The sequence below is a fragment of the Stenella coeruleoalba genome (genome assembly GCF_951394435.1).
Source record: "Stenella coeruleoalba genome assembly, chromosome: 1".
Lineage (NCBI taxonomy): Eukaryota > Metazoa > Chordata > Mammalia > Artiodactyla > Delphinidae > Stenella > Stenella coeruleoalba.
In genome coordinates, this window is record NC_137169.1 from 67,557,115 (window position 1) to 67,580,187 (window position 23,073).

At 40.2% G+C, this 23,073-nt stretch overlaps 1 protein-coding gene across 2 annotated transcripts in view; it reads right to left on the reverse strand.

The window, feature by feature from the left end:
- Positions 1-22,572, reverse strand: part of USP33 (ubiquitin specific peptidase 33) — a 63,887-nt gene extending 41,315 nt beyond the window's left edge. For both annotated transcript variants that reach the window (XM_079913485.1, XM_079913484.1), the window contains exon 1: positions 22,343-22,572. The gene's annotated coding sequence lies outside the window, so the exon portion shown is untranslated. The remainder of the gene's footprint in view (positions 1-22,342) is intronic.
- Positions 22,573-23,073: the final 501 nt, after the last annotated feature.

A 23,073-nucleotide genomic window follows, 5' to 3' on the forward strand; every position in this document is an offset into this window, starting at 1 on the left:
GACAACCTGTGAGACTGTCTTTTCATGAATTTTATAGCCTCCTAGATTTGTTATTTTATTTAATGGCTCTTTAAATCTTTGCCCTTTTTACAATTGGGTTGATAGCCTCTTCTTGTAAACAGAATCCTGTCTTCTATACTGCAACCATTTTTCAAACTTACTATTTGTCTATTAAGTTTTTAATTTTTAATTTTGATGAAATACACATAAGTTTATCATCCTAACCTTTTTTTTTTTTTTTTTCTTCTTCCGTACGCAGGCCTCTCACTGTTGTGGCCTTTCCCGTTGCGGAGCACAGGCTCCGGACGCGCAGGCTCAGCGGCCATGGCTCACGGGCCCAGCCGCTCCGGGCATGTGGGATCTTCCCGGACTGGGGCACGAACCCCTGTCCCCTGCATCGGCAGGCGGACTCTCAGCCACTGCGCCACCAGGGAAGCCCATCCTAACCATTTTTAAATGTACAGTTCAGTAGCATTAAGTACACTCACACTGTTGGGCAATCAATCTCCAGAACTCATCCCATCTTGCAAAAGTGAAACTCCACAGCATTACACAGCAACTCTCCATTCCCCCTCCCACCAACCACTGGCAACCACCGTTTCACTTTTTGTCTCTACAAATTTGACTAGTCAGGGTACTTCGCAAGTGAAATAGAGTATTTTCTTTGTGTTTTATTTTACTTAGAATAATGTCCTCAACGTTCGTTGATTTTTATAGCTTGGGCCAGAATTTCCTTCCTTTTCCAGACTGAATAACATTCAATTGCGGTGATATCTCACTGTGGTTTTGATTTGCATTTTTGCAATTAGTAATGTTGAGCATCTTTTCATGTGCTTGTTAGGCATTTATTTATATACCTTCTTTGGAGAAAAGTCTATTCAAGTACTTGAGCCATTTTTTTAATCGAGTTTTTGCTTTTTGGTTGTTCAGTTGTAGGAGTCCTTTATGTACTCTGGATATTTAGCTCCTTACCAGATACACAATTTGCAAATATTTTCGCCTATTCCATAGGTGGCCTTTTCACTCTGTTGACTGTGTCCTTTGATGCACAGAAGTTTCTAACTGATATAATCCAAGTTATCTATTTACTACTTTTGTGACCTGTGCTTTTAGTGTCAGATCCAAGAAGTCGCTGCCAAATCCAATGTCACAGTTCCCCCCTCTATGTTTTCTTCTAAGAGTTTTAGTTCTTATGTTTAGGCCTTTGATCCACTAAAGTCAATTTTTGTATGTTTGTGTAAGGTAGGGATCCAATGTCATATTTTTGCATATGGATATACAGTTTGCCCAATACCCTTTCTCTAAAAGACTGTTTTTTCTCCCACTGAATGGTCTTGGCACTCTTGACAAAAAACATTTGACCAGGGGATACTTTACTAAGATGGTGAAGTAGGCAGACCCCGAGCTCACCTCCTTCCACACACACAATAAAATTACAACTATTTACAGAGCAACTATCTATGAGAATGACCTGAAGACTAGCAGAAAAGATTTTCCAGAACTAAAGATATGAAGAAGGAACCATGAAATAGATAGAAGGAGCAGGGATGCAATATAGTCAAGACCCACACGCCTGGGTAGGCAACCCACAAACAAGAGAATAATCACAATTGCAGGGAATTCCCTGGTGGTCCAGTGGTTAAGAATCCACCTTCCAGTGCAGGGGACGCAGGTTGGATCCCTGGTTGGGCAACTAAGACCACACATGCTGCAGGGCAACTAAGCCTGTGCACCGCAACTACTGAGCCCACAAGCCACAACTAAACTAGAGAGCCTGCACACCACAACTAGAGAGAAGCCCACGCACCACAATGAAGAGTCCACATGCCACAATGAAAGATCCCACGTACCATAACTAAGACCAGACACAGCCAAAAATAAGGAATATTAAAAAAGAAATCACTACTACAGAGTTTCTCCACAAGGAGTGAAGGTTCTGAGCCCCACACTGGGCTCTCCAGCCTGAGGGATCTGCACAGTGAAAATGAGCCCCCAGAATATCTAGCTCTGAAGGCCAGCAGGGCTTGAGTATGGGAAAGCTGGCGGTCTGCAGGAAACAAAACTCCACTCTTGACTGGCAACCTCTACAAGAGGCAGCACCTGGCAGCCAACCAGGCCAGGGGCCAGCCCCAGCCACTAGCACACCCACAGCAGTCAGCGCTGCCACAACAGAAGACCCCACAATTGCCCCTTATTTGATAAGGGATCAATATCCAAAATATACAAAAAACTCATACAACCCAACATCAAAGATGCAAGCAACCTGATTTAAAAACGGGCATTTTAAATAGACATTTTCCATAAAAGACATACAGCTAGCCAAGAGACACATGAAAAGATGCTCAGCATCACTAATCATCAGGCAAATGCAAATCAAAACTGCAATGAGATATCACCTCATACCTGTCAAAATGCCTATTATAAAAAGGACAACAAACAAGTGTTGGTGAGGATGTGGAGAAAAGGGAACCCTTGTGCCCTGTTGGTGGGATTGAAAATTGGTACAGCCACTATGGGAAACAGTATGGAAGTTCCTCAAAAAATTAAAAATAGAACTATCATATGATCCAGCAATTCCACTTCTGCATACTTTTCTGAAGAAAACAAAAACACTAATTCAAAAACATACATGGGCATCCCTATGTTAATGCAATATTATTTACAACAGCCAAAATATGGAAACAACCTAAGTATCCATCAACAGATGAATGGATAAAAAATATGTGGGGTGTATACACACACACACACACACACACACACACACACACACACACACACACACACATATATACACAAAATGGAATACTACTCAGCCATAAAAAAGAATGAAACCTTGCCATTTGTGACTACATGGATTGACCTAGAGGGTATTATACTAAGTGAAATAAGTCAAAATAAGAAAGACAAATACGTATACATGGAATCTAAAAAACAAAACAGAAACGAACACATAAACACAGAGAACAGGTGGTTGCCAAAGGGGAAGGGGTGGGGGCATGACAAGAAAAAAAAATTAAAGTAACTACATGAGGTAATGAATGCTAACTAGCTTGACTGTGGTAATTACTTTCCAATGTATGTTTATATGAAACTGCCACATTGTACACCTTATATATAAAAATTTTTGTCAGGGGCTTCCCTGGTGGCGCAGTGGTTGAGAGCCCGCCTGCCAATGCAGGCGACACGGGTTCGTGCCCCGGTCCAGAAAGATCCCAGATGCTGCGGAGCGGCTAGGCCCGTGAGCCATGGCCACTGAACCTGTGCGCCCAGAGCCTGTGCTCCGCAACGGAAGAGGCCACAACAGTGAGAGGCCCGCGTACCGAAAAAAAAAAAGCCTAAAACTATTGTTAACTTTCTTATGGTACGCTTTATTATTAAAAGTTTGCATTTATAAAATCAGACAGATCTCATTCTATAATAGCATCTGAGTTTCCAATCTTAAGGTTTCCTTCACCCTAATTTATAGAGCTAAAGCTGTAGAATACCCTTAAATTTTTTTTTTTAACAAGGCTTTTAATCTATCTGGAGTTTATCTTAAGACAGGAATCCAATTTTATTTTCCTCCAGATGGGTAGACATTTGTACCAGTGCCTTTATTATACAATCAACACATTTCCCACTGAATTATAATCCTATCTTTATTCTTTATTAAATTGGCACATAAAATATTTCTGGATTTTCTATTTTTTTAAACTCATCTGTCTATGCCCATATTATATTAATCTAATTCAGAAACTAATATTCTACACAGAATAGTTTGATAACTGTAAAAACATACTTCCTTCACTGTTCCATTTCCATTTCCTTGTCTACTCTCTAAGTACACTAGACAACCTGATAATTTTACCTCTTCTGTTCCAATATTACTACCAGCTATTTAATTTTACTGTTTTAATGCATTTATTAGAACCTCTAAAGGCAATCTTGAATATAAAGGTGACTGTAAGCATCCATGTCAGGGTCCTTATATTAATGTTTTGCCATTTAGGATATCTGCTATAATTTTTTTCCATTCTTAGTGTACTTACATTTTTAAAATCAGAAATGGTCTTCTAAATTGAAGTACAGGGACTTCCTTGGTGGCACACTGGTTAAGAATCTGCCTGCCAATGCAGGGGACACAGCTTCAAGCCCCTGCTCCGGGAAGATCCCACATGCCATAGAGCAACTAAGCCCATGCGCCACAACTACAGACCCTGTGCTCTAGAACCTGAGAGCCACAACTACTGAACCCCCGTGCTGCAACTACTGAAGCCCGCGTGCCTAGAGCCTGTGCTCTGCAACAAGAGAAGCCACTGAAACGAAAAGCCCGCGCACCACAATGAAGAGTTGCCACCGCTGGCCACTAGAAAAACAAAGACCCAATGCAGTCAAAAATAAAATAAATTAATTTTAAAAACTGAAGTATAGTTGATTTATATTATTATATTAGTTAGAAATGGTATTAATGAACTCTATCGAATGTCTTTTCACGGCGGAGTCAAGATGGTGTACTAGGAGGACGTGGAATTCACATCTCCTCACAATTAGGGCACCTACCAGGCACTGGTGGGGGACCACGGAGACCTAAGGGGATGGGAGGAACCCCCAGCGACCATCTTGCGGGATCTCAATTCCCAGGCTGGAGGTCGGGCCCAAGCTCCCATGGTGGGAGTTCCAAGTCGAACTCACTGGACTAACAGAGAACTTCAGACCCCAGGGAATATTAACCAGAGTGAGGCCCCCCAGAGGTCCTCATCTCAGCACCAAGACCCAGCTCTAACCAACTGCCTCCAAACTCTATTGCTGGATGTCTCAGGCCAAACAACCAGTAAGACAGGAATACAGCACCATCCATCCATCAAAAAAAAAAAAAAAAAGAAAGAAAAAAGAAAAGAAATGACAAAAAAATATGTTACAGGGCTTCCCTGGTGGTGCAGTGGTTGAGAATGTGCCTGCCAATGCAGGGGACACAGGTTCAAGCCCTGGTCTGGGAAGATCCCACATACCATGGAGCAACTAAGCCTGTGAGCCACAACTACTGAGCCTGCACGTCTGGAGCTTGTGCTCCACAACAAGAGAGGCCACGACAGTGAGAGGCCTGCGCACCGCGATGAAGAGTGGCCCCTGCTCGCCGCAACTAGAGAAAGCCCTCGCACAGAAACGAAGACCCAACACAGCCAAAAATAAATAAATAAATTTAATTTAAAAAATATATATATATATATGTTACAGATGAAGGAGCAAGGTAAAAACCTACAAGACCAAATAAATGAAGACGAAATAGGCAACCTACCTGAAAAAGAATTCAGAGTAATGATAGTAAAGATGATCCAAAATCTCAGAAACACAATGGAGAAAACACAAGAAATATTTAACAAGGTTCTAGAAGAACTAAAGAGGAAACAAACACTGATTAACAACAGAATTACTGACATTAAAAATACTGTAGAAGGAATCAATAGCAGAATAACAGGGCAGAAGAACAGATAACTGACCTGGAAGATAAAATGGTGGAAATAACTACTAGGGAGGAAAATAAAGAAAAAAGAATGAAAAGAATTGAGGACAGTCTCAGAGACGTCTGGGACAACATTAAACGCACCAACATTCAATTTTAGGGGTCCCAGAAGAAGAAGAGAAAAAGAAGGGGACTGAGAAAATATCTGAAGAGATTACAGTCGAACACTTCCCTAACATGGGAAAGGAAATAGTCAATCAAGTGCAGGAACCACAGAGAGTCCCATATAGGATGAACCCAAAGAGAGACACTCTGAGACACATATTAATCAAACTATCAAAAATTAACTACAAAAAAAATATTAAAAGCAGCAAGAGAAAAGCAGCAAATAACCAAGGGAATCCCCATAAGGTTAACAGATGATCATTCAGAAGAAACTCTGCAAGCCAGAAGGGAGTGGCAGGACATATTCAAAGTGATGAAAGGGAAAAACCTACAACAAAGAATACTCTAGTCAGCAAGGATCTTATTCAAATTCAATGGAGAAATTAAAACGCTTACAGATAAGCAAAAGTTAAGAGAAATCAGCACCACCAAACCAACTTTACAACAAATGCTAAAGGAACTTCTCTAGGAAGGAAACACAAGAGAAGGAAAAGACCTACAAAAGGAAACCCAAAATAATGAAGAAAATGGTAATAGGAACATACATATTGATGATTCCATTAAATGTAAATGGATAAATGCTCCAACCAAAACACATATACTGGCTGAACAGATACAAAAACAAGACCCATATATCTGCTGTCTACAAGAGACCCACTTCAGACCTAGGGACACATACAGACTGAAAGTGAGGGGATGGAAAAAGATATTCCAGGCAAATGGAAATCAAAAGAAAGCTGGAGTAGCAATTCTTGTATCAGACAAAATAGACTTTAAATAAAACTATTAAAAGAGACAATGAAGGACACTACAAAATGATCAAGGGATCAATCCAAGAAGATATAACAATTGTAAATATTTATGCACCCAATATAAGAGAATTTCAATACGTAAGGCAAATGCTAACAGCCATAAAAGAGGAAATAGTAACACAATCATAGTAGGGGACTTTAATATCCCACTTTCACCAATGCACAGATCATCCAAAATGAAAATAAATAAGGAACAAAAACTTTAGATGACACATTAAACAAGATGGACTTAACTGATATTTGTAGGACATTCCATCCAAAAACAACACAATACACTTTCTTCTCTACTGCGCATGGAACATTCTCCAGGATAGACCATATCTTGGGTCACAAATCAAGCCTTGGTAAATTTTAGAAACCTGAAATCATATCAAGTATCCTTTCTGATCACAACACTATGAGAATAGATATCAGTTACAGGAAAACAACTGTAAAAAATACAAAAACATGGAGTCTAAATAATACGTCACTAAATAACCAAGAGATCACTGAGGAAATCAAAGAGGAAATCAAATAATACCTAGAAACAAATGACAATGAAAACAATGATGACCCAAAACCTATGGGATGCAGCAAAAGCAGTTCTAAGAGAGAAGTTAAAAGCAATACAATCCGGGCTTCCCTGGTGGCGCAGTGGTTGAGAGTCCGCCTGCCGATGCAGGGGACGCGGGTTCGTGCCCTGGTCCGGGAAGATCCCACATGCCGCGGAGCGGCTGAGCCTGCGCGTTCGCGTCCGGAGCCTGTGCTCCGCAACGGGAGAGGCCGCAACAGTGAGAGGCCCGCGTAACGCAAAAACAAACAAACAAACAAACAAACAAAAAAAAAAAGCAATACAATCCTACAAGAAACAAAAAAAAATCTCAAATAAACAACCTAAACATACACCTAAAGCAATTAAAGAAAAAAGAAGCAAACCCCCCCCCAAAGTTAGCAGAACGAAAGAAATCATAAAGATCAGATCAGAAATAAGTGAAAATGAAATGAAGGAAACAATAGCAAAGATCAATAAAACTAAAATCTGGTTCTTTGAGAAGATAAACAAAATTGATTAGCCAGACACATCAAGAAAAAAAGGGAGAAGACTCAAATCAACAGAATTAGAAATGAAAAATGAGAAGTAACAATAGACACTGCAGAAACACAAAGGATCATGAGAGATTGCTACAAGCAACTATACGCCAATAAAATGGACAACCTGGAAGAAATGGACAAATTCTTAGAAAAGCACAACCTTCTGAGACTGAACCAAGAAGGAACAGAAAATATAAACAGACGACTCACAAGCACTGAAACTGAAACTGTGATTGAAAATCTTCCAACGAACAAAAGCCCAGAGCCAGATGGCTTCACAGGCGAATTCTATCAAACATTTAGAAAAGAGCTAACACCTATCTTTCTCAAACTCTTCCAAAATATAGCAGAGGGAGGAACACTCCCAAACTCATTCTATGAGGCCACCATCACCCTGATACCTAAACCAGACAAAGATGTCACAAAAAAAGAAAACTGCAAGCCAATATCTCTGATGAACATAAATGCAAAAATCCTCAACAAAATACTAGCAAACAGAATCCAACAACACATTAAAAGGATCATACACCACGATCAAGTGGGGTTTATCCCAGGAATGCAAGGACTCTTCAATATATGCAAATCAAACAATGTGATACACCATACTAACAAACTGAAAAATAAAAACCATATGATCATCTCAGTAAATGCGGAAAAAGCTTTCCACAAAATTCAACACCCATTTATGATAAAAACACTCCAGAAAGTAGGCATAGAGGGAACTTACCGCAACATAATAAAGGCCATATATGACAAACCCAGAGCCAACATTGTTCTCAATGGTGAAAAACTGAAACCATTTCCTCTACGATCAGGAACAAGACAAAGTTGCCCACTCTCACCACTATTATTCAACATATTTTGGAAGTTTTACCCACAGCAATCAGAGAAGAAAATGAAATAAAAGGAATCCAAATGAGAAAAGAAGAAGTAAAGCTTTCACTGTTTGCAGATGACATGATACTATACATAGAAAATCCTATGCTACCAGAAAACTACTAGAGCTAATCAATGAATCTGGTAAAGTACCAGGATACAAGATTAATGAACAGAAATCTCTTGCATGCCTATACACTAATGATGAAAAATCTGAAAGAGAAATTAAGGAAACACTCCCATTTACCACTGCAACAGAAAGACTAAAACACGTAGGAATAAACCTACCTAAGGAGATAAAAGACCTGTACACAGAAAACTATGATGCTGATGAAAGAAATTAAAGATGATACAAACAAATGGAGAGATATGCCACATTCTTGGATTGGAAGAATCAACATTGTAAAAGTGACTGGACTACCCAAAGCAATCTACAGATTCAGTGCAATCCCTATCAAACTACCAATGGCATTTTTCACAGAACTAGAACAAAAAATTTCACAATTTGTATGGAAACACAAAAGACCCCGAATAGCCAAAGCAATCTTGAGAAAGAATAACAGAGCTGGAGGAATCAGGCTCCCTGACTTCAGACTATACTACAAAGCTACAGTAATCAAGACAGTATGGTACTGCCACAAAAAACAGAAACATAGATCAATGGAACAGAATACAAAGCCCAGAGATAAACCCACGCACATATGGTCACCTTATCTTTGATAAAGGAGGCAAGAGTATAAAATGGAGAAAAGACAGTCCCTTCAATAAGTGGTGCTGGGCAAATTGGACAGCTACATGTAAAAGAATGAAACTAGAACACTTCCTAACACCATACACAAAAATAAACACAAAATGGATTAAAGACCTAAATGTAAGACCAGACACTATACAATTCTTAGAGGAAAACACAGGCAGAACACTCTATGACATAAGTCACAGCAAGATCCTTTTTGACCCACCGCCTAGAGAAATGGAAATAAAGCAAAAATAAACAAATGGGACCTAATGAAACTTAACAGGTTTTGCACAGCAAAGGAGACAAAAAATAGACAAGACAAAAAGACAACCCTCAGAATGGGACAAAATAGTTGCAAACGAAGCAACTGACAAAGGATTAATCTCCAAAATATACAAGCAGCTCGTTCAGCTTAGTATCAAAAAACCCAATTCAAAAATGGGCAGAAGACCTAAACAGACATTTCTCCAAAAAAAGTATACAGATTGCCAACAAACACATGAAAAGATGCTCGGGCTTCCCTGGTGGCGCAGTTGTTGAGAGTCTGCCTGCTGATGCAGGGGACACGGGTTCGTGCCCCCATCCGGGAAGATCCCACATGCCACGGAGCACCTGGGCCTGTGAGCCATGGCCGCTGAGCCTGCGCGTCCGGAGCCTGTGCTCTGCAACAGGAGAGGCCACGGCAGTGAGAGGCCCGCGTACAGAAAAAAAAAAAAAAAAGATGCTCAACATCACTAATCATTAGAGAAAGGCAAATCACAACTACAATGAGGTATCACCTCACACTGGTCAGAATGGCCATTATCACAAGGTCTACAAAAAACAAATGCTGGAGAGGGTGTGGAGAAAAAGGAACCCTCTTGCACTGTTGGTGGGAATGTAAATTGACACAGCCTCTATGAAGAACAGTATGGAGGTTCCTTAGAAAACTAAAAATAGAACTACTACATAACCCAACAATCCCAAACATATACACTGAGAAAACCATAATTCAAAAAGAGTCATATAACACAATGTTCACTGTAGCACTATTTACAATAGCCAGCACATGGAAGCAATCTAAGTGTCCATTGACAGATGAATGGATAAAGAAGATGGGGCACATATATACAATGGAATATTACTCAGCCATAAAAAGAAACGAAATTGAGTTACTTGTAGTGAAGTGGATGGACCTAGAGTCTGTCATACAGACTGAAGTAAGCCAGAAAGAGAAAAACAAATACCACATGCTAACACATATATATGGAATCTTAAAAAAAAAAAAAAATGGTTCTCATGAACCTATGGGCAGGACAGGAATAAAGACACAGATGTGGAGAATGGACTTGCGGACATGGGGAAAGGGAAGGTGGGATGAAGTGAAAGAGTAACACTGACATATATACACTACCAAATGTAAAATAGATACCTAGTGGGAAGCAGCTGCATAGCACAGGGAGATCAGCTTGGTGCTTTGTGACCACCTACAGGGGTGGGATAAGGAGGGTGGGAGGGAGACTCAAGAGGGAGGAGATATGGGGATATACATATGCATATAGCTGATTCACTCTGTTATACAGCAGAAACTAACACAACATCGTAAAGCAATTATACTCCAATAAAGATTTTTTTTTAAATGTCTTTTCAGCAGCTACTGATGGCTTCCTAGACTCCTTGTTTCATTTGTTGATATTATCTATTATATTAACAGACTTGATACTAAGGATCCTTGCACTGATGTAATACACCCTACTGGGTCAAAATGTACTATTAGTCCGTTATTTCATATCTAGATTCTATTGGCTAATATTGTATTTAGAAATTTTGCATTTCTAGATGTAAGTGAGATTGACCTTTTTTGATAGCATTTTAATCAGGGATAAAAGTATCGGGCTGGCCAAAAATTTGTAACATCTTATGGAGAAACCCATACGAACTTTTTGGCTAACCCAATATGTGTACTTCACAGAATGCACTGAGTAGCTTTGCATCTTTAATAACATACAATACAGTTTTTTAAAAAAACTATATGTTGTTTATAAACTAAATAAAAGTCAGCTGTGAAACCATCTGTTATGCTGTCTCTTTCAAGGACAGATCTTCAATGATCTTTTCAATCCTTGAGCAAGAACTGGTCAATTCAACTTTTCTGCTTCTTGGGTCAATTTTATTAATTTATATTTTGGTATAAAATTATCCATTAGGGCTTCCCTGGTGGCGCAGTGGTTGAGAGTCCGCCTGCCGATGCAGGGGACATGGGTTCGTGCCCCAGTCCGGGAAGATCCCACGTGCCGCAGAGCGGCTGGGCCCATGAGCCATGGCCGCTGAGCCTGCGCGTCCGGAGCCTGTGCTCTGCAGTGGGAGAGGCCACAACAGTGAGAGGCCCGCGTACCACAAAAAAAAAAAAAAAAAAAAAATTATCCATTAATCTTGACTTTCAACTTTGGCATCATGGCATAACATGTAGTATTCTCAAGAAGGTTTGCATAAAATTCCGTTAACCTCTCCTATACCTGGGTATCTATGATGTCGCCTTCCTCATTCCTAATATTGCATATTTTTACTCCATTTTCTTCTCTTCTATATGAGGTTTATCTAATTCATCAGTCCTTGCAAAGAACCAGCTTTGGGATTTATCCTTCCCACTATTTTTGTTTTGTTGTTTCCACTTCCATTAATTACAGTTTTATCTTTAATCCCCATGTCCTATTTGGTTTCTGTTTTATTTTCTTAATCCCTAAATATGGGAACTGAATTCTCTTAGTTTTATTTACTTAATAATAAAAGTATTTAAACTATACATTTTCTTCTTAACACCAATGTTTGCCAATGGGATGGAAATGTTCTTCTCACTGCTTTCTAGACAGTATGTTATCTCACTTTTGACTGTAAAATGTTTTAAGTGCATCAATACAAGGTTGGATATATATATACATATACATATATATACATATATATGTATATATATTCATGACTGAACACTACACATCAGTTTAACTTCATGAACTGGATGGATAATTTATCAACATGAGTAGATCTAAAGGACATAATGTTGAATAGAAAAAAGGAAGATGCAAAATAATACATTCTCTATGATACCACTGAAGTAAAAATTTAAAACCTGAGGGAAGAATACATTAGGAGTTTGGGATTATCAGATACAAACTACTATATATAAAACAGGTAAACAAGGTCCTACTGTATAGCAGAGGGAACTATATTTAATTATCCTGTAATAAACTATAATGGAAAAAAATGTGAAAAATATATATATGTACAACAGAATCACTTTGCTGTACACCGGAAACTAATACAACATTGTAAATTAACTATACTTCAGTTAAAATAAAAAAAAAAACAAAAAAAGTAAGAAAACAATGTTCAAAAAAAATAAAGCCCCAAAACAAAACATGCATAATAGCACGTTGTATCTGTATGTACATATCCACTGTAAAAGGATAAAAATACAGTTTTGAAGGTTATGTACTCAGAATGTTGCCTCACAGCAAAGAAGAAAGGGGGACTAGAGAAAGATCAGTTCTCTCCATTCTGCTATTAATGTTCTGGTATTTAAACAGCTTAATGAGAATTAATTTGCAGATAACATGATTCTATACACAGAAAATCCTAAAGATGCTACTAGAAAACTACTAGAGCTAATCAATGAATTTGGTAAACTTGCAGGATACAAAATTAATACACAGAAATCTCTTGCATTCCTATACACTAACAACGAAAGATCAGAAAGAGAAATTAAGGAAAGAGTCCCATTTACCATCACAACAAATAGAATAAAACACCTATGAATAAACCTACCTAAGGAGGCCAAAGACCTGTACTCAGAAAGCTATAAGATACTGGGACTTCCCTGGTGGTCCAGTGGTTAAGAATCCGCCTTCCAATGCAGGGGACACGGGTTCAATCTCTGGTTGCGGAAGTAAGATCACACATGTCACGGGGCAACTAAGCCTGCATGCTCTGGAGCCTGTGCACCACAACTAGAGAGCCCGCGTGCCGCAACTACTGAGCCCCCACGCTCAAGAGCCCGTACACCACAACTAGAGAGAAGCCTGCTCACTGAAACGACAGATCCCACATGCCGCAACAAAGATTCTGCACGCTGGAACTAAGACCCGACACAGCCAAATACATAAAAATAAATATATTTTTTACAAAAGAAAACTATAAGATACTGATGAAAAAAATCAAAGATGAACAAACAGATGGAGAGATATACGATGTTCTTGGATCAGAACAATCAATACTATGAAAATGACTATACTACCCAAAGCAATCTACAGATTCAATGCAATCCCCATTAAATTACCAATGGCATTTTTTCATAGAATTAGAACAAAACATTTTACAATTTGTATGGAAACACAAAAGACCCCAAATGGCCAAAGCAATCTTGAGAAAGAAAAATGGAACTGGAGGAATCAGGCTCCCTGACTTCAGACTACACTACAAAGCTACAGTAATCGAGAGAGTATGGTACTGGCACAAAAACAGAAATACAGATCAACGGAACAGGGTAAAAAGCCCAGAGATAAACCCACGCACCTATTGTCACCTAATCTATGACAAAGGAGGTAAGAATATACAATGGAGAAAAGACAGTCTCTTCAATAAGCGATGCTGGGAAAACTGGACAGCTACATGTAAAAGAATGAAATTAGAACACTCCCAAACATCATACACAAAAATAAACTTAAAATGGATCAAAGACCTAAATGTAAGGCCAGACACTATAAAACTCTTACAGGAAAACATAGGCAGAACACTCTTTGACATAAACTGCAACAAGATCTTTTTTGATCCACTTCCTAGAGTAATGAAAATTAAAACAAAAATAAACAAATGGGATCTAATTAAACTTAAAAGCTTTTGCACAGCAAAGGAAACCATAAACAAAACAAAAAGCCAACCCTCAGAATGGAAGAAAATATATGCAAGTGAAGAAACCAACAAGGGTTTAATCTCCAAAATATACAAATCTACAAAACTATTAACCTACAAAACTCTAAGACTCCTCTGGAAGCTTGGGGATCACAGGTTGGGAATTACTAGAGAGCAAAAGATATTCAAACTGTGCATGGAAATTAAGGCTTTCCATAATTTGACCTCAATTTGTCCTGACCTTTGCAATCTTTTATCAGACAACTTTTCCCTCTATCTACCCTATCTGGACAATTTGAAATCTCCTCAGCAATAATGATGGTAATAACAACTGAAAAATCTTCCAGGTTGAAATGACAGCATCATGCTGTATGATGTACAGCTTTGGCAGGGGCTCAAGTGCCCATCTGTAGATTCAAAACTGCTTCTGAAGATATTACTTTTAAGGAGGTGGGGAAGATATTACTTTTTAGCAGTACAATCCCCAAATCTTCAGGCCCCAAATTCTGACCCAGTCATCCTAATAAAAGAATAGCAGACATTCAAGTTTTAATACAGGAAAAGCATAGGGACCAGTGTTATTAATATTTGTTACACATCAAGACATAGTTGGTAACCTAAGGAGAACCTTTTAATATTGAAAAACTGCCTGTATTCCATTATCTAGTCTATTCCAAAAAGTAAAGCTATTTATAAAGAATCAGAATCAAGCGACTGTGACAAAAGAACTTGTCATGAGAACTGGTTGCTAATTTATTAGTTACACAGAAGATTAATATGAATCCAGAAGAAACTCTGTATTAGCAGATGGCAGAACTGTTCAAAATTCTTAACAAAAATCTGGATAAAGACACACAAGACAGGCTAGTTAAATCTAATTATAAAATTATAAAAATAATTAAAGAAATGACATTTTATTTAGAAAAATGAGCTAAGATTAACAAGGATGGATATAGTATTCTATATTGGCATTAAAAGAGTCTACTGTCAGGGGCTTCCCTGGTGGCACAGGGGTTGAATATCTGCCTGCCAATGCAGGGGACACGGATTCGAGCCCTGGTCTGGGAGGACCCCACATGCCGCGGAGCGACTGGGCCCGTGAGCCACAACTACTGAGCCTGCGCGTCTGGAGCCTGTGCTCCGCAACAAGAGAGGCCGCGATAGTGAGAGGCCCACGTACCGCGTTGAAGAGTGGCCCCTGCTCGCCGCAACTAAAGAAAGCCCTCGCACAGAAACGAAGACCCAACACACCCAAAAATAAATTAATTAATTAATTAATTTAAAAAAAAAGAGTCTACTGTCTAAAGTAAGGCCAAAAAAAGGGTTTCAGGTACTTAGATTCTAGATGCTAAAAGACGAAGGAAATAACAGTGCAGTTCTCACTCAATTTATCAACAGAATAGGTTTCACAATAAAAAGAGAAGCCAGTCTTATTGTACTCATAAACTAAGTAGATTATTTAGTGAACGTTTTATTTATGAAGAACGTTAAAAGCTACAGAATACAAATGCCTTCCATAGACAGTCTTAAATAATTTGAAAACTGTATCCTCATAAAGACAACACTATGGCTAAAAGTAAAGTTTCCGGAGCAAGGCTACCTGGGTTCAAATCCAAGCTCCACTATGTCCTAGGTTTGTGACCAGGGTTAAGTCACTTCTCTGTGCCTGAGTTCCCTCATCTATAAAATTGAGATAATTACAAAAATCTACCTCGTGGAGTTCGGGGGGTGTTATATAACACATTTGTTAACATATATAAATTACTTCGAACAGAGTGAGAGTAAGCACTCAATAAATGTTAACTATTATAAGCAAAAATTGAAAGTATGGATGTTATGTTTAGACAGCGGAAGGCAAAAGTTGGAGGACTTGAGGGGAGTTCCCTGGCGGTCCAGTGGTTAGGACTCGGCACTTTCACTGCCCAGGCCCTAGGCTGGGGGACTACAATCCCATAAGTCGCTCCAAGCAGCCAAAAAAAAAAAAAAAGTTGGAGGACTTGATACATGCATTCCAATTATTTGGACATTATGACCAAAGTAAGAGAGATCTTTTCTTTTTTACGTAACTTGAGAAATTTAGAAATAGCAACTCCAGTCAATGGTGAAGATTTTCAACAATTAGAGTTATATAAAAATGGAAGGTGGAACCTTGGGAAGTAGGATGTTCCCCATCATTGTTACACACAGAGGCTGGAAGACCAACTGTCAGGTGTTTCAAAGGACAGCATTTTGCCCTAAAGTCAATTCTAAGATTCTCTGACTGCAGAAAAACTGATTTGTCTGTCAGTAGTTTCAACCTATACAACTGTTCCATTACTACAACTAATCTGACTAGTCCAACTGTACTATTTTATCTTTTACTTTTTTAAACTGTTTTTTTAAAAATAATTATTTATTTTTGGCTGCACTGGGTCTTTGTTGTTCTGCCTGGGATTTCTCTAGTTGCAGCGAGCGGGGGCTACTCTTTGTTGCCGTGCGCGGGCTTCTCATTGTGGTGGCTTCTCTTGTTGTGGAGCATGGGCTCTAGGCGCGTGGGCTTCAGTAGTTGTGGCTCGCAGGCACTAGAGCGCAAGGCTCAGTAGTTGTGGTGCACGGGCTTGGTTGTTCCGGGGCACGTGGGATCTTCCCGGACCAAGGATCGAACCCATGTCCCCTGCATTGGTAGGAGGATTCTTAACCACTACACCACCCTGGAAGCCCCCAACTGTACTATTTTATTTTATTTTTAATTTTATTTATTATTTTTAGCTGTGTTGGGTCTTTGTTGCTGTGTGCGGCTTTCTTCTAGTTGAGGCAAGTGGGGGCTGCTCTTCGTTGCAGTGCATGTGCTCCTCATTGCGGTACCTTCTCTTGTTGTGGAGCACGGGCTCTAGGTGGGCAGACTTCAGTAGTTGTGGCATGTGGACTCAGTAGTTGCGGTTTGCAGGCTCTAGAGCGCAGGCTCAGTAGCTGTGGCGCACAGGCTTAGTTGCTCCATGGCATGTGGGATCTTCCTGGACCAGAGCTCGAACCCATGTCCCCTGCACTGGCAGGTGGATTCTTAACCACTGTGCCACCAGGGAAGCCCAACTGTACTATTTTAAATACTAGGTTTCAAAATTATTTTAATTGTAAAAATGCAACATTATAATAACCTTACAGCTTATTTTTCCATGTTTACCATAGAAGAAAATTACTATACAACAAAAGCAAGCCAAAAACATTGACAATAGAAGTATTAATATCAGCAAAGAGTACAATAGGCAGAAAAGTTTATTTTATTCTAAATCAATCCATAATAAGAGTCCGTGGAGACTTTTAATCTATAAAATATGCTGATGAGCACTTTTTAAAAAAATATATTTGTTTGGTTGTGCCGGGTCTTAAGTTGTGGCTCATGGGCTCCTTAGTTGTGGCATGCGAACTCTTAGTTGCAGCACACATGTGGGATCTAGTTCCCTTACCAGGGATCGAACCCGGGCCCCCAGTGGATAAGACATGGAGTCTTATCCACTGCACCACCAGGGAAGTCCCCTGATGAGCACTGTTTTATTTTTAAATTTATTTATTTATTTATGGCTGCGTTGGGTCTTCGTTGCTGTGCGCGGGCTTTCTCTACTTTCGGCGAGCGGGAGATACTCTTCGTTGTGGTGCACGGCCTCCTCATTGCGGTGGCTTCTTTTGTTGCGGATCATGGGCTCTAGGCACGCAGGCTTCAGTAGTTGTGGCACACGGGCTCAGTAGTTGTGGTACACAGGCTTAGTTGCTCCGCGGCATGTGAGCTTCCCCGACCAGGGCTTAAACCCGTGTCCCCTGCATTGGCAAGCAGATTCTTAAACAATGTGCCACCAGGGAAGTCCCCTGATGAGCACTTTTAAGAACTGTGTTTCTTGTCCTTTAAACAAATATTCTAGCAAACACAAACTCCTTAAAATCTTCACACAGATCTTACAGTCCTATAACTCTTACCCTAATCGTTCTTAATTTTCGTTCAAATCATAACAAAGAAAAAGAAATTTAGTACTAATCTTCTAATTTCCCTTTTCTTAAAAACATCTGTCCCTTTGACCCTTAACAGTCTAATTAGTGAGAGGCTTACTGAGTCTATTAAGAGAACTATATAATCTCCTAATTGATTGCTCTACCTGCAATCTAGCTGTTCTAGAACCTATTCTTAACACTGCCACAATAAACCACCCAAAAGCATAGCTCCAACCCGGCAACCTCGCTTTAAATAAAATTCCTTAATCAAGATTTGTAAACATTAATCAGCATTTCCTACAAAGAAAAAAAATCTGTCCAATAACAGCAAAGTATAGTCAACTGTAGCCTTATCTAGTTGAAATAATTGTGACAAACACTAGGCAGAAGGGGAAGAGAGAAGAGGGAGGAAGCAAGAGGAAGAGAAATGGAGAACAAGAATCAATGAATATAACGAAGCACAAACGAGCTGATGGTAATTTTCACCCTAAGTCACTTCTGAGCAAGATGGAGGGGTAATTAAATTAACAGAGTATCAACATTATGGGACAGTCATTAAAACTACTTAAGTAGAACATGTAGAATCATGGAAAAACAATTGCAACCACCATATTCAAATGAGAACCACTCTAAGAAATTTTGCCAATTTTTTTCTTTACCAGAATATTGTTGATTATAAAAAAGAATCAGAATTTATTCATCTAAATAATGCCTCTACTAAAAATATTAGCAATTCCTCCTTCAGGATTTTATAAATAGTTAAAAAATGTAAGAAATCTTCTTATGTCACATTCAGTCTCATATTTTCACCATACTGCCATATTTCAGGACGCGCTAGCCCCAGGCATTTAGAGGCTAATTTAACAAAGGCCCAATCAAGTATGGGTCAGACACTGTGTATCTAGTAGGGGTGGCAGCACTGTTCAAATCTCCACCCTACTTTCCCTTTTGAATGACTGGTCACCTACACTCTACTTTATCAACACTCTTCAACACACTGTAATTCCTTTATTCTCCTGAAATAACTAATTTGAATGTCAGTGACCTTCTGTCAACCCTCCTCAATCACAAGTTACATAACTCTCAAACCTCAGTGCCATTTTAGCATCCCTCATTTTCTATATTCTACCAGTTACCAAATTCTACTGCTTGCTTCTTTTATCCATCACTTCTCAACTCACATTTCTTCTAGATCTCCACCTAAATTGAGGCTTTTATTTCACATCTTGATTATTTAATAAGAATGCCTATTAACAGACACAGTTGACATCCGGCCCCCATCCCTTCAGCTCACCTTGCAGCTGGTACAGATAGTATCCTGACAGCTTCCCACCTCCACCAACAGGAGCCTGCCCAACCCTAGCTAAGACAATGGGAAGTGCTCGAAACATTTCAAGAACAATCTCCATCAGTGAGGACTAGAGTAGGTGGAAAAACTCCCCATCTACCCTTCAGTTAGTAGGACAATTCTAAGGCAGCTCTACAAAAATCTCCACAGGATTAACCCCCAGTTGCCCATCACTGGCTTTTTTTCCCTTTCCTGACTCTTTACCCACTCCCTCACTTGTGCTTCCTGGCATCTCACCTGCACCCATGTTATCTCAAGGTCTGCTTACAAGATAGCACTTTGGAGAAACTACAAGGGCCACAAAAGTGACACTATCGGGGCTCCCCTGGTGGCGCAGCGGCTGTGAGTCCGCCTGCCGATGCAGGGGACACGAGTTCATGCCCTGGTCCAGGAGGATCCCACATGCCGCGGAGCAGCTGGGCCCGTGAGCCATGGCCGCTGAGCCTGCGCGTCCGGAGCCTGTGCTCCGCAACGAGAGAGGCCACAACAGTGAGAGGCCCGCATACTGAAAAAAAAAAAAAAGTGACACTATCAAGATCTTGCTTAACCTAAAGCTGCCCAAGTGTTCTCTTGGTCTCAATCATCTCCCAATTACAGCTCATTCTGCATTCATATGGATCACATACCTCTTCTAACCAAACATCTTCAATGAAGCCCTTCGTGATTTGTCTTTTTCATCTCCTATTTCTAACTTAGATAAATCATAACTTATTATCAGCCAAACTATTGTACTGATCCTTTCTCAAATATAAGTTGTACCTTTCCAGGAACGCAATAATCTACTGTTTTTAGAAATGTTCTCCAATATTCGCCTGTTGAAAACCTTGCAAAGCTCACTCATCTCAAATATCATCTCTATCAAGATTCAATCACAAGTAATGTCTCCCTCACCTAAATTCCTGATTGTAATAGTCATAAGACATTTTACCACAGTTCTGTAAAAACCTACCCTACTTGACTACAAGCCTGACTTTAAATTCTTTAAGGGTAGAAACCATGTTCCATTCTTTTTATTTTCCAAAGGGCTTTCTTTCCCTGATAGACCCATAGATATTGACCTACATAGCCTTCTAGAGTAACTTTTGAAAAGAACATTTATTTTTATATATGCATTCTTAAGTATTAGTACAAAATTCATGCTCCTTTTTACAGACAAACAAACTGAGCTTATCTCAGACTCTTTGGGACTAACCTATTTATCAAAATGCTCCTGAAATCACATGCAGACTTAAAAAAAAGTTTAAAAACAACACTAAAGAAAGCTGTTACTTATTCCTTTATTTTTGGGAAATGACTACATTTCATGTTTCTCACCAAAAATCTTTCACCATGTATGTACTTCATTTCCTTGCAAAGAGTCCAGAGTCTGTCCCATGTTATACTTCACAGTGTTCCAATACTTAGCTGAATTCCAATTTATATCAAAGGTTACTTCAAGATTATTTCAGGCTTTAGGGAAATTCTGATCCTTACACAATCTTGAAATGCTTCTGTCATGGGAAAAGACTTTACTTCTTGGCATTTCTAACTCAGAGGACTGGCATGAGGATCAAATAAGATTGTATATGTGAAAGGTCACTGAAAATTCTAACAATAAATAAATGTAAAAATTATCTCCTTAACTCTGAATTTCAAACGATTAAAATAATCTATTTACTACAATCTAACGTCATTAAATGCACAGTTATTTTTTACAAATAGGTTATAAAGGCGTAAGTTATAAAGAGCTCAAGACAAAAAAGTGAAAGCTGGCTATAAACCAGATCAAAAATAAGAAGCAATTTTAAGTAGACTATCCCTCTTGCATATGGCAAGAGGTCAAATAGTTTATTCCTGCAATACTTTTGTACTGTCCTTTTTATTTTAATCCTGCCAAAGTAAATTAAATAATATAAAGCCTCCGGTGTAGTATAACTTATTACTATTACTTTTCCTTAAAATTAGCACTGTCTTTCAATAAGATTCCTACTTTTCCCCATGTTTATATTAATAGCATGAATTCACTAACAATATTCGTATTAGGTTCAAATCAAATAGCTTATTATCTGCTTTGGTCAGACCTTTCCAAATGATACAACTGTCTCAACCAGAAGTGGAACTAGAACAGCCTCATTATTTTTTGAAACAAGTTTTCCTTAAAAGAAAAATAATCTGATTAAACTAAAAAATTCTACTATTCTATACATCTATTAAGCAATAAGTCTAGAGATCCTTATCGTAAGTTTAGAGCCTATGCTCCTGCCAGCGTTATCCCCTCTGGCCCAATTTTCCCGGCCTTATACTGATTATATGAGACGTAAACCCTAAAAATACTTGAGTGCAGAACACCCATAGTCATCCAACAGCTCAATTTGCACCCTGTAAATATTCAAATGAAGAGCATTTTGTAGTAGGTAAAATATGTAAGAGTAACGGTCTGGGAAACCACACACCATGGAAACTGACTCAAACAAAAGCTGCGGATGGACAGACCGCAAGGAGTAACCGGTGAAACAGTAAGGATTAAATATTCGTCTAAGAAAAATTTCGGTGACGTTGACGCCTAGGTTTTCCTGCTGACAACAATTAATAACGGGACCCCTGGGGCTGCACGAATGGGTCCGATCACCCCAACTACGCCGCAAAGCGAAACCAGAACCCAGGAGCCAGCGCACTGCGGGGCTTTCAGTCGCCTGCGCCCACCGTGCTGGACTGATAAGTCGGCATGCGGAGACCGAGGAAAAGAGAGGAGGCCCGCTTCGGGACTCTTCTCACCCCTCCTTCCTCCCGCTTCCCAGGGGAGCGCCCCCTGGGGACCCTTCCTCAAATCTACGACTGACTCGCATCCTCCACCGCCCCTACTGGAGAGGCCACCAATCATCCCTGCAGCGCAGAGCACCGGAGGGGCCTAGGCCTTCTACCCACCCGCGCACCCACCACCACCCCGAACCAAGAAAAAGAAGCCGCTGCAGCAGCCACAGCCCCGGCGCGCGGGAGCGAAAACACAGACCGATCCCTAGCTAAAGGCGAGGCGCACTTCGACCCCGCGCCCCTCCCAACAGCTACGCGCTCACCTCCACGGCCTTCCCCACGGGCCCCGCCAGCGCGGCCGACGGTGGCCTCCGGCCGCACCTCCCACCAGCTCCGCTTTTCTTCCCCTGGCCTAGGAGGGGGCGGCGTCGCTTCTGGAAGGCCGGAAAACGGACCCGCAGCTCAGCCTGCGGGATACCAGCCTCCCGGCCACTTCCCGCAACGGCTCCAGCTCCTTCCGGTGTTTTCGCGACCGCCACCGGCTTCTAGGGCGTCGCAGGAGGGCGAGGAGGGCGGGCAGGGGCGGGGCTTCGAGGAAAGCTCCTCCCGCCTCTGGGGCGTGGCCGCGGAGAACGGCTCCAGGTGTGGAGACCCAAGCTGCTCTCACCGCTGGGACTTCCGAAGTAGCTAGCGGCACAGGGACCGTACGTGCAGAGCAGTTTTAGATCTGGGGCACTTTTCGTTTCTACACGTGTTCTTCCCCTCTTCTGCAGTCACACTACGACCATTAGCAGGTCTGTCTCTATGCATTACAGAATTTGTGTTAAGGCTGTCCACTGAAGGGCCTCAGGTTTCCGACTTTGTGCAAAGAAAAATTAGACTACTTAATTCAATTCAACCCTTTTCCCTTCCTGTCCTCTTTCTTCTCCCAACGTCTTAGGACATAGACTATCTGAAAGTCATTGCGTTTCTTTTTCCACATCTACAAAGTAGAAATTCATCTCTCCCATTTTCCCTTAAGCCAAAATCAAGATCATATCAAATATTTATTGAA